Source organism: Delphinus delphis, chromosome 4 (assembly GCF_949987515.2).
Source record: "Delphinus delphis chromosome 4, mDelDel1.2, whole genome shotgun sequence".
Taxonomy (NCBI): Eukaryota; Metazoa; Chordata; class Mammalia; order Artiodactyla; family Delphinidae; genus Delphinus; species Delphinus delphis.
The window spans coordinates 89,401,926-89,415,124 of NC_082686.1; the positions used below are offsets into that span (position 1 = coordinate 89,401,926).

A 13,199-nucleotide genomic window follows, 5' to 3' on the forward strand; every position below is an offset into this window, starting at 1 on the left:
TTGGCGGCATTAAGGAGGGTTCAGTATGTCTTACCAGCTGTGAGAAATGCTACTCCGATGTCTGCATCTCCAGCCAGACCTCTCAGGACAATTAGCCACTTACCCTAACTCACCTGGGCCAGTAGAATTTTTTATTTAAAGCATGTTTCTTTTAGCCTCAGTAAAGCATAAAGTTAAATAAAGAGATAAGTATATCAATACTTACTTAAAGCTTATGTACTTAAACTTTTTAAGTCTACTAAATTTTTTATTCTATGCTTAGAAATAACTTGTGCATATTTGTATTTGATGTTTTAAACATTTGTAATGTTTAAGACAATTTGACGTTTTAGAATGCCTGACAGGTTGTCCTTGTGATGCCAATTTAAACCATCTATGTGAGCTCTGTAATTGATTTCGATTTGTGATTTCCAGTGAAAAGATACAAGAATTTTATTAAATCTGTGTTTTTGTTATATTCAAAAGAACTTAAGATTCATCATATTTTATAATTAGTTTATCATATTTATGAGCATTACTTGTGATTCTTTTGTTTGTTGAGCAATGAAGTATTTTATCATTTATTTTATTTTATTTATTTATATTTTTTGTCTGCATTGGGTCTTTGTTGCCGCGCGCCGGCTTTCTCTAGGTACCGCGAACGGGGGATACTCTTTGTTGCAGTGCGCGGGCTTCTCATTGTGGTGGCTTCTCTTGTTGTGGCTCGCGGGCTCTAGAGCGCAGGCTCCATAATTGTGGTGCACGGGCTTAGTTGCTCCGCGGCATGTAGGATCTTCCCGGACCAGGGATCGAATCCATGTCCCCTGCATTGGCAGGTGGATTCTTAACCACTGCGCCACCAGGGCAGTCCAATGAAGTATTTTAAAAAGAAGATCGAGTACATTAAATGTATAAATGAAGTTTAATACTTCAAAGGAATTTAACCAGATTGTAAGCATTCACTTAAAAGAGAGACTTAGATATGGAGCTTGAAAGCTTAAAGGAAAACTAGGTTTTCAAATTTGTAATAAATAAAACTGAATTACAACATGTTGCCTTCTTTGCCCACAAAACCTGTCTTCGAGAACACGCGACACCCAAACTGCCACGTGGGAGCACTGGAGGTGCTGAGAGGTAGGGAGTGAGTGGGGCAAAGGTCTTCCTCGTGTAATCATTTCTTCCTTGTGTAGATGCACTAATAGCTCAGAGTGCAAGTGACTGAATGCAGCTGGTTTATTATAACCACTGCATTCAATAAGCATTTTTTGAGATTCTGATCTAGCAGATGTGGGTCGTATAAATGAGATTAAGATGTGGTTCCTCCCCTTAAGCAGTTTCTCCTTTTTTCCACTTTGCATTTCTCTCCTCTGTTCATGGAAGGACTTTGCAGCAACAAACACTTGCACTTTCTTGACTTGACCTGCTTAGTTGCACTCAGTGGAAAGGCAGACAAGGCTCTCAGACAGCCTTGAGTGCAAATTCTTGTTTTGCCATTTGCCACGTGAACATAGATAAGCTATTTGGTCTTGTTACTTTAGTTTCCTCATGAATCAAACTGAGATAACAGTATTATTTACCTTTACAGGTTTTCGAGAAAATTAGGGACAGCAAAGATAAAAGTGCTTGGTAACAAGCAATAAGCTTCAATAACTGGTAGCCATTAATATGACCTATTGTTTCTTTCCATCAATGTCCTTGCACAGACAGAATGTCACCTTATATCCACCCGTGATAAAATATGTTTAGGCTTCTGAGCCCATCAAGAGCAGGGGAGACATTTGGGGCAGGAGACAGCTGAAGGTAATAGAGAACTCTTCTTTACCTACACTCACTCTCTAGCCACTTGTATCCACAACTGTGATTTCAAATATCCTTACTTAACTGATGAGTCCCAACGTTATATTTTCAGCTCTGATACCTCCTCTGAACACCAGATATGCATATCTGGCTCCGTATTTGACATCTTCACGGGGATGTCTGATTGTCACATCAAACTCTAAAACATAACTCTTGATTTTTCCCTCATAAACTTTCTCCTCTCCCAGACTCTCCCATCTTGATAAATGGACAGTCCATTCTTCTACTTGCTTGGTCTAAAATCTCAGAATCATCTTTGAGTCTTGTGTTTCTCTCGCATGCCACAAATATATTTCCTGATCCTTGTACACAGAGTTTAGCTTCTTTTAACCAGCTCTTGCCACCATCCTCCATGCTGCCAACCTCTCATTGGGATTTTTGCACTAGCCCCTAACTGGTTGTCCCCTTTCCACTGTTGCACGATTGCACTTAACACTCTGCATAGTAAAACAGAAGTCGCATCAAGTCACTTCTCCACTCGAAACCTTTCAATGGCTTTCCGTCTCATGAAAAGAAAAAGGCCTTCACACGTGGTCCCTGGCTCCCTCTCCCGCCACGCCTTGGCTGACTTTGTGCCTGTCAACTGGCATCATTTTTATTCCTCGAATACAGCACGCTTGCTTTGGCCTCTGTTCTTATGTATTTGACATTCCCTCTGCCTTCTTCTATTTGCCACTCATCCCCCAACTTCATTTTGTTTCCTGCTCACAGGTCACCTTAACTGAGCAGCCTCTTCTAAAAGCCCCATCTAAACTAACGTATTCTCCCAACCCTCTCCCCACCTTATTTTACTTAAGCTTGCTACCTGTTATTTACCTGACTTACTAGCAGCTAGGTATGGTCATATGCCCAAGTTCTGGCCAGTTAAGTATGAGTAGAAGTGATAAGAACAACTGCCAGGACGAGTCCTGAAAGAGAAGACACAAGTCCTCTATCTTTCCTTCTTTCTGGCCCAGTGGCTGGAATTTGAATGTGATTGCGGGAGCTAGAAAAGCCACCTTAGACCACTAGGTAGGAGATAACGTGTTGAGCTAGTAGAACAATCTGGGTCCTTGATACCTTATCCGTTCTGGAATGCTTACATTTGAATGGCCATGTTAGAGAATAAGCTTTTATTTTGTTTAAGCCATTTTTTTATATTGCCTTTGTTACAGAAGTCAAACGATAGCCTAATGCAGAATATTTTTTGAAAGTCTGTCTGTCCTCCTAACCCCCACCTGACTGGACTAGACCATAAATTCCGTGCGAGTAGGGACTGTGTTTGGTTTACTGTAAAAAGCTTCTTGAACAGTGCCTGGTATGCTAAGCATTCAGGAAAAGTTTGTTGAATGAATGAACAGCAAAACCATCAACATAATGTGAGGCCTTGAGCACTGCCTGAGGAAGACCATGGCTGGTCAGTATAAGTAAGTGATTGGTACAGCAGTACGCTCTGTGTGTGGCTGGTTTTCTATTCTGACTAATCACAAAGGCAGGATACAACCTGCTATTTCCATTATCTGAGAGGCATAAATACTTGCAAGATGGTTGTGTGTTGCTTTTGTAATTTAAATGAAGACTCCCAAGTAAAGTTCATTGTTGTAATGAAATCGGGTCATAGAGTCATGGAAAACTGTGACAAGGTTCACGCTGATGAGGAAAGGTCACACATCGCATGCTAAGCACAGATGGAGAAAAGGAGCTTGTGTGCTGAGATCTTGAGATGTGTGGCTGAGATGTGTATCAGTGTGGGTGGCAAAAGCTGATAGCTGGAAGAACCACAGACAAAGAATTGCACAAACGGAGTCAAAATGAAACAGAAACATGTCACAGGGTGCTAGCAAGAAGCTTGGGGGTAAATGCTGCAGACATAAAGCCACTGATTTCATGGGTGAGTAACAATACGAAAAAGAGTTACAGTGCCAAGATAATATTTTTGGTATCAAATACCATTTTCATGCTATTAAGTTTGTTTTGAATATTTTAATTACATAGATCAGCTAATATATACAACTTAAAACATCACGGTGACTTTAAAAATATAGTAATGAGATCCTGAGGCCTGGGATTAAACCACCTTAATTTTAAAGTGTTCTATTTCCTGAGTGATAAAATTTGCAAAGGTATAGGCTATCTTGCCATACCACATAACCTGTAATATTACTGAAATGAAACAAGTCAAGATTTGTTTAGTCATTTTATAATACACATGTAACTTCTGGTAACAGTTACTGGTAAGAAGTTTCTCTTCCTTGAGAAGTTAGCTAGAAAGTTCAAGAGAACTTTCTTCATAATGTGCCTCTTTGCTTTAAAATTTCTTAGTAACAGTAATTTCTCCTTTCTAGAAACATATTAACATTTATATTCAAAACATAAGGACGGCTTTTAGATTAGGACAAAGTACTGGAAATTGGTTGTTACCTCACTCTTGTGCCTAATTATTGCTTGCATTTTGGGGAGGCCTCTGATCTGGTATGCTGGATGTGTTGGAATGACTAGTGGGTGGAGTAACAATACATGTGACCTTTGTATGGTGGCTCTTTTATCTGAGTATTTCATGTTGAAGCCACAATGTCATATCAGATAGGTTCTGGAATATAGAAATCCAAGTGATCAAAATATGGCCTCCTTTAAAACCCCTTCGCTGAGAGAATCAAGGCTTTTCCACATTTGGTACTGTTTTTGTCCGAAGGGTGCTTCAAGTCTGTCTTCAGTGAACATAGCGGAGGAAGTTCACTTTACTGGAACAAGCTTATGGCACAGGTCCCCTTAGGTGACTTTTATTATGATATTCAAACTAAGTCAATTATGCACAGAAATACCTTGTAAACAAATGCATCGATTATTATTATCATTGTGATAATAACAATTTAGGAATTTCTGTTAGGAAAGGAGGGAGCTTGGTGTAGGGTATAAGAATTTCAGGCTAGAAGCCCGGGACCCCATGAAACTGAGGGAGGGAATGAGGTCATTTTGAAGGAAGATAAGTCTGGGGTCCCAGGTTTGGAGATGACCCTATTAAGAAACGGTGTAGTCGTCATTCACTGGATGAGTGGTTTGATTTTATAGTAGCTGCTGCCTGGACGGGACCCACGCACAGTGGTGGCACAATGAAACTTCATAAACAAGCTAGGCCAGTAGATGTGTTTCATTGGGTGGCTCAGATAACGAACCCTAGCTGTACTGAGATAGCTTACTAATTGAAGAGAGGGTTATGCTTAGTGACATACATATGTATGTCACTAAAAATATTGAAAAATAAAAGAAGAAAGATATATTCTCAGTGCTTCTGGAAAGCATCTTTGCAAAGGTACTAGTTCTCCAGTAAATAAGCCTAAGCTTTAGAATCACTGAAATGCAAAACTAGCTCTCTTTGTGCTGTTTCCCTGTACACTCAACACAAGTGTTTTGGAAACCTGCAGTTATCTGAATTCCCATCAGGTGACATTGTTTAATCTAACATTCCCTCTTTCATATATGAAAATAGCTCTAAGGACAAACCACCGAGATGCTTTGAACTCTCTTTCTGGTGGTTCAGAGGGAGTTTCCAATCTCACTCCCTTTCCTCTGATGGTTTTCCTGCCCCTCCTGCCCCGCCCCTCCCCCAAAGGTCTGGCAAGGCCTTCAGCTGCTCCTCCCCACCCCCCTCCAAGAGCTCATCAGGGGCAAGAGCCTCTGACCTTGGCCAAAAAAAGCACCTGTCTCATCACTGAGCTTATTAGGCCACCCGGAGTCCAGACGTGTAAAAGTTACTTCTAATGAACTTTTTTTTTGGTGTGAAAATTTAGGTCTCTGATATTGAGAGGAAAAGGCTATTGCTTCAAAATAATGACTACACCAATTTCCAAATATTGTTATGAAAGTACGAAAGTAAGAAAGCAGAACCCCTTACCTAAAATGGCTGCAAAAATTGTTATTTTACTTTGAAGACAGTAATAACTGAAAATAACAACAAAAAGGTTTCTCTGAGGCCAAATCTTAAAATTAAAAGGGTAAGCTGCTTTCTTTACCCTAGGCTTATACAAAGGTCTGAGTAGGCTCCAAGACCTGCTTTTTGAGGACCTTGGATGAACACATTTGTTTCAAAAACTGTGAGGTACCTCCCTTTTTAAAAACAACCCGCTGCACTCATCATATTGTCACATTATCACTCATCTAAGTTGTACTCTATAAACCGCCTTGATGTGCTACACACATGCACGAAGTATACAAAGTGGATATACTTCTACTGTCTTTGCTGCCGTTGAGGTATATATGTTTAGTAAACATTTAGTTACATTATTTTATTTTTGTGAAACGCGAACTGATCGACCAAACCTTTCAAACAGACCCACCAGACGATAAATACCACCATATGTTTAATTCACAGTACATTTGGGCATAAACACTTCAATTACAGCTTTGTGTTTAGTATCAAAACCCTTTTCTTGTGTTAGTGTGTTTTCTCCACAGATCCCGTGTTCTGGATTACATTTTGAATATCGCTTATTACAGATAAAGCACCTTTCCAGGTACGCTTCTGAGAAACATATGTATTTACGCACACAAAGGTGCGTGCAAATCTTTTCACAAACAAACGTCCATATGATGCCTGCACCGCGCTCCCCTCACATGCTCACCGCGTGCGTGTGGCCCACAGGCCGCGCCGCGCAGCCCGGGTGCCCGCGGGGCCAGGCCGTCCCCGGACACGCGGGAGCCCCGCCGGCCTACCCAGAAAAGCTAACCGGCGTTTCCCCACCCGAGGCGGCACAAGCCTTCCCACCCCCACCGGGCCCGGGGCCGCGCAGCCAACACCCAGGATGCCCCGCACCCGGCCGCGCACGGCGGTGGGGGCGGGGCGGCCGGGGGCCGGGCGACACCTCGGAGCGCCTGCGGGTCTGTCTTTCTTTTTAAAAGCCTGCGCCGCGCCCACCCAGCCCCCAGCGCCGCCGCGGCGGGCGGGAGGGAGAGGATCCGGGCCGGCAGTACCCACCCCACCCCCCCGCCGCGCCGCCGCCGCCGCCGCCGCCGCCTCCTCCCCGCGTCCGCGGCGCCCCTCCCCCGCCGGCCCCTCCCCCGCGCACCCGCCCGCCCGCCCGGCGCAGGCCGCTTGGGTTTGTTTTGCTGCGCGGCCGCCGCCGCCGCGGGCCTCGCGAGCTCATTTGTGCCTGGCTGGTCCCCATTCCTCTCTCCCCAGTGTTGAGTGTCTGAGCCGTTGGCTGCTCCGAACCGTTTGGCTCTTTCCCTTAGTAACAGCTTTTACCTTCTGCCTCAATTCCTCTCCCCGCTCGCGCCCTTCCCCCGCGCGCCGCCTCCCCCCGCCGCCGGCCGCGTGCGCCCCCGCCCCTCCCCCCGCGGCGGGAGCACCTCCGCTCGCCACCTGGGGACCCGCGCCGCGCTCCCCGCCCCCGCCCGCCCGGCGCCCATCCCCCGCGCCCTCCGCTCGCCGGGGTTATAATTGCCTCTCACCCCCCGGAGGGGTTATTTTGGGGGTGGTTGGAGGTGGCGGCGGCGGCGAGGAGGGGAATTTCCTTGTGTCTCCATTCCCGGGAGGGGGGAGCGGCGTCGGAGGCCACGGTTTCCAGGTAAGCGCCGGGGGCCGGACCCCGGGGTGGGGGCGGCCGCGGGCCCGGGCGGGGGGCGCGGGCGGAGGCGGCCGGGGGGCGCCGGGCCGCCGGGGGGGATGGGCGCAAGTGGAACATGCATTTTTCAACTTGGCCCTTCGGGGAGCTGGGGGTTTGGCGGGGGAGGGGAGGGGAGGGAAGGCATTTAGGGTGCCCCATCCCCCCTTTTTGCTCTCAGGCTTCTTTGAAATGCTCACGTGCCTGCCCACCCCCTACCCTTTCCTGGTCCCGGGGGATCCTCACCCTTATTATGTTGTCCCCGAAAATGTGCACCTCGGCCTTCTCCCCCTTTCCACCCTTCGTGCATTTACACCCCCATTTTGTGTGTGTGTGTGTGTGTGTGTGTGTGTGTGTGTGTGTGTGTGTATATGTGCGGGAGGCTTTCAGGAAAGAATTTGCAGCAAATTGAATCAAGGAGCCATCATGAGGCCGACTCCTTTATAGCCTATTTTTAGCAGGGGAGAGGGATCTCTTCGGTGCACGTTATTTTGTTAAACCTCAGGCAGCAATGGAAATCCGCTCCCCTCCCGCGGCGCGGCCCCGGGCCCGGCGCGGCGACCCTGGCCGGCGTGCTGGGGGCTGCGGGCGGTTGTTGGGGCCGCGCGTCCCGGGCGGGGGCGGGGGCGCGGGCGGGGGAGGGGCGCGCGGCCGCGCTCCGGGACGTGTTTATTTGTAACTTAGTGCTTTTTATCGTCTTGAGGAGGTATTTGATAGAGCCTCTTTGAAGTTGGGTTCAGAAGTGTAGAATTGGCAAAGTTATTGCCAGCTTCCTGGTAAGTTTTGGGTGGCTCAGAGTCACATTATTTTCTGACAGTGTAAAGGCCACGTTGTGAGAGTGGTTTATCGGTAACTTCCTCTTTGCAACCGATGTCATTTTTTGAACAGAAGCAGACTTTTATAAGTGAAATATTAATCTGAAATGGCAGCTCGAGGGAAGACATGCGTGTGTTAGCGTGTTCAGTATTTTTGGAAGTTCCTAATTTGCTGGAACAGGGAGCACTTTGCAGTGGCAACCGAAAATAAATTTAGGTTGTGAAAATGGTGTGTTTCATGTAAAATTTGGGTTGTAATGGCTCTTAAAAGACGCTCCCATTGTTAGGTTATCTAATAATATTCTCGGAAATAATTGGGTGATTACAAATGACAAAAGTGTTGGAACCTAGTTAAAAACTAGGTTTTTTCCTCAGTGTCTGGAGTTTACTTAAAACCGTGGACTCTGTGGGCACCAAGGTGAAGAGTTTTAGTACTTATGTGATTATAGTTGACAGAGGGAAGTTGACTTTTGGCTTTCTTGTTTTCTAAACAAGACCCTTATGCTGATCTCAACAAGGTAGTTAATAAAATTTGGTGGGTGAAATGTGGGTTATTTTTAGTCTGAATGGTTTGATTCTTCCTCCCCCATATAATTAAGTAATCGTTTCTCTTTCCACCCCTTTTTTTTCCCTAAAGACTCCTTTATCAGGTTGGATAATAGAAGGCCCTGGTGGTGTTTTCATCTACTTACCTTAAAAAAAATTGTAATAAATATCCTGGTTACACGTTGAAGATAGAGTGAGTGACTTTTTGGTTTTACCAGTGTGGTTTATTTTCATTTTTTGTTAAATAAGACCCATGCTGCATTGGTGTATTTTAGTAATCTTGACTTCCTGGAACTGTATGTTCTCACCATTTTAATAAGTTTGTAGTCTAGGGAAATAGGGCACCTTTGTCTCCATGAAAACAGTGTGTGTGCTGAGTTGTATCATGGGAATTCATGGCAAGCAAGCCTCGGAAATTATCCTTGAGCGCGTTCTAGAAATAGTTAGCGTTTACCTGTGGAGGAGGAACAGCAGAAAGAAAATATGCCTGAAAGTGGTTAGGCGAGTGATTCGTGTTTATACTTTTTGCTCTTAAATCGAGGTTTTCCTGCTTCTTTGGAATATGAATTTTTTCTCCCAGTCCTGTTATGCACCATGTGATATATGTAATCACAACCATTAAGTCCATAAGTAACTACTACTTTTTGTCACTTGAGTTGTTAGAATCAGACCTAGAGGGCAAAATACTAAACTGTTTGGGGGATGAAAACAATATGTACGTGGAGAAAGTTTTTCTTACTGTTAAGGAACTTAATTAAGGTACTTGTTAATGGCATAAGAATTGTTGCAGAGCTCACCATCAGTTTATAAGATGTTTTTATTTCAACGTGTACCAGCTTTGGTTATTAATATGGGACATACCCATGGTAAATGGAATGGCCCTTTGTGAAGGTTGTAGTTTTTCACTGGTTGCTTCAAAGAGGCAAGTATTTTAATACGTTTTTAGGCGTGTTTAGGAATCTTTGTTACCTGTGTTCACACCATAAGATTTATCATGATTACCATGATACATGCCTATCAAGAGAACGAGAAGTAACTGCTTCCTTTGTACTGGGAGAGTTTCAAGCTAATATGCAGAAAGGGCAGGAGCTTACTGTAAACATAGGGGTTACTGATAAAAAGAGATGTGACTAATGGACCTTTTAAATGACAACCTGTTGAACGAATGCATCTGTTCATATATAACAATGAAATATAAGTACGACCTTGTCAAATGAGTAGCTAATAAAGGAGTTCTTCTCCAATATACTACAGCAGTTATTACTACAAAGAATTTCTGATTTGACACATTTTGATGAAGAAATAATTTGTTGGGTTTGTTCATTTTCTGTGTTATTTGTATAAAAAGAATTGAGAAGAATGTGAATAGTAGTAAGTCGGGGAGAGAGAGTGGTAGAAATATTGGCACTGTTCGGGACTTTGTATTTTTCTAGTACATGGAATTTGACTCATTTCAAATGGTGTTTATAGTATAAGTCATTGACGTGCAAAAAGAGAAAGCAGCTAACATTGAGACATTATACATCCCCATAGTACAGAAGGGCTAGGACCCCAGGGCTGAGTAGTAAAGAATTGGTAAGAGTATAGTTTGGTTTGGAGACCCCATGGTGGGATCTCCTGCTCTATCACCAGTAGATACTTGAATTAAAAAAAAAGCCTGTGTGAGAGAGCTTATGCTGGAGAGGTTTGCTGTTCACCTCCTCTGGGATTGGACTCCCTAAGAGTACAGTTAACTGCCCTGTTTGCAAGAGTCCAAGGAAAGGGACTCAGCTTGGGCTATACTATAGGAAAGGTGTGCGGTGCTTTCTATGTCATTTATATCCCAGGCTAATACTGAGGTGGGTAGTGTTGCGCTCTTTTTGTGGATGATACAACAGCAAGGTCAAGATAAGTTAATTCACTTGTTCAAGGCCACAAAAGGATCAAATGATGCACTAGGATTTAAACCTCGGTCTGTCTGAGCTCTAGTCCATGTTCTTTCTAGATGACTGTAGCTGTGCCAGAGTTTCAGCTGTTTCATCAGTCTTTAGATACCCTTGCAAAAACTAGTGTTCCCAATCAAGTTTATAATTCTGTACTTGTGAACTGGGATCTTTACTAACTGGGTCAAGTGATTGCATGGATAAATGAAATTCACAGGGCTCAAATACCATTGGCTCAACTCTCTAGAACTGTTTAATAAGATGCCATCTTCTTGTCAACTGCTGTATTTCCTACCTTTAGATTCATAGCGGTGACGTAGCCTCTCCACACACTGCCAGCAGAAATAGGAAATGTGGTTCCATACCTACAATTAATTAAGAAGGAAAAGCAAATAAGAGTATCTCACGTATTTCTGAAAACTTGTGTAAGAAAAATCATAAAAGTCTGTTTGTGCAGCATACTGATTCTATCGGGGGTTCTCAAGATGAACTGCCCAGCTTCAAATTCAGGCACCATCCCTTACTAATTATGTCACCTTGGGGGAGTAACTCCGCTATGTCTCAGTTTTCTCCTCTGTGTAATGGGACGGTCAACTTCAAAGAGTTGAGAGGATTAAGAGAGTTGTATGTGTGATGCAGCTGGAGATTATCATACTAAGTGAAGTAAGTCAGAAAGAAAAAGACAAGTACCATATGATATCACTTATATGTGGAATCTGAAATGCAGTACAAGTGAACCTATCTACAAAACAGAAAGAGACTCACAGGCATAGAGAATAGACTTGTGGTTGCCAAGGTGGTGTGGGAGAGGGAGAGGGATGGACTGGGACTTTGGAGTTGGTAGATGCAAACTATTACATTTAGAATGGGTAAACAGCAAGATCCTAATGTATAGCACAGGGAACTATAGATAATCCCCTGGGGGTAAACCATAATGGAAAAAGATACATATATTAAAAAAGAATGTATATATGTGTATAACTAAGTCACTTGCTGTACAGCAGAAATTATTAGCACAAGGTTGTAAATCAAACTATAATGAAAAAAGTCGTATGTGTAAGTTGCTGAGAACAGTAGCTGACAAACAAGCATCATGAAAATGTAAGTTGTTGAGGATGATAATGGGTTTGGATTTGAAGTTTGTTTCTTTGTATTACATTTTATTTGCTTGTTTTTTAAGTAGGGGCATAATGTCATAGAAAGTATTTGGCAGTTTTATTTCCTGAATTTTTGGCAAAATAGTCGAAATAAGCTTGGCATAATTTATTTACTCCTGAAGTTGTGATTTAAGGCTTACTTGAAGAATTAGGTTGGGTTTTATTTCATTTTATTTTAAAAATTTAATTTATTTATTTTTGGCTGCATTGGGTCTTCGTTGTTGCGCGTGGGCTTTCTCTAGTTGTGGAGAGGGGGGCTAACTTCGTTGCGCTGCGTGGGCTTCTCGTCGTAGTGGCTTGTCTTGTTGCGGAGCATGGGCTCTAGGCACGCGGGCTTCAGTAGTTGTGGCACGCTGGCTCAGTAGTTGTGGCTCACGGGCTTAGTTGCTCTGCGGCATGTGGGATCTTCCCGGACCAGGGCTCGAACCCGTGTCCCCAGCATTGGCAGGCAGATTCTTAACCACTGCGCCACCAGGAAAGCCCTAGTTTGGATTTTAACGCTAAGGGAAACAATACCAAGTTCCATAGTTGGTGTAGGTAGTGGTGGGTCTTTTGTGTGTCTTTGTTGCCGTTCTTCTGTCACTTGGGCTTGAAATTTTTAAATCTGCTCGCAGCATTTGAAAACATTTTTTAACTCTTTTTTTTTTTTTTTTTTGGTGGTACGCGGGCCTCTCACTGTTGTGGCCTCTCCCGCTGCGGAGCACAGGCTCCAGACGCGCAGGCTCAGCGGCCATGGCTCACGGGCCTAGTCACTCCGCAGCATGTGGGATCTTCCTGGACCGGGGCACGGACTCGTGTCCCCTGCATCGGCAGGCTGACTCTCAACCACTGCGCCACCAGGGAAGCCCTTTCTAACTCTTTTTAAATAAAAAGTGATTTTATTGTTCGAGGCTGGATCTGGCAGTACCTAGGATCTGCTTTTTAAAATTGGAGTGGTTATTTTTTAAGTAGGTTATTGTTTTCTCCAGCCTCAACCTTTCATCTGTGTTCTTTTTTTTTTTTTTTTTTTGCGGTACGCGGGCCTCTCGCTGTCGTGGCCTCTCCCGTTGCGGAGCACAGGCTCCGGACACGCAGGCTCAGCGGCCATGGCTCACGGGCCCAGCCGCTCCGTGGCATGTGGGATCTTCCTGGACCGGGGCATGAACCCGTGTCCCCTGCATCGGCAGGCGGACTCTCAACCACTGTGCCACCAGGGAAGCCCTCATCTGTGTTCTTGTTCTACATTTTCAGCTGCTGTCGAGACAGTTCTGCTTGGAGGTGTGTTCCTCTGAAATATCTTTGAATCTTGTCTTATTTTCCCTTCCCATTTTTTATCGTTCTTAATTCACCAGTAATGTTAACGAC

General features: G+C 44.3%; 1 protein-coding gene across 4 annotated transcripts in view; it reads left to right on the forward strand.

Annotated features, from left to right (window-relative positions):
- Window positions 1–7,090: 7,090 nt before the first annotated feature.
- TBL1XR1 (TBL1X/Y related 1) overlaps window positions 7,091–13,199 on the forward strand; it is a 188,412-nt gene continuing 182,303 nt past the window's right edge. Inside the window, exon 1 of one of the 4 annotated variants that reach the window (XM_060011112.1) lies at window positions 7,091–7,379. The gene's annotated coding sequence lies outside the window, so the exon portion shown is untranslated. Of the gene's footprint in view, window positions 7,380–7,570; window positions 8,192–13,199 lie in introns of those variants that run through there. The other 3 variants (XM_060011110.1, XM_060011113.1, XM_060011111.1) reach the window with 3 other exon arrangements.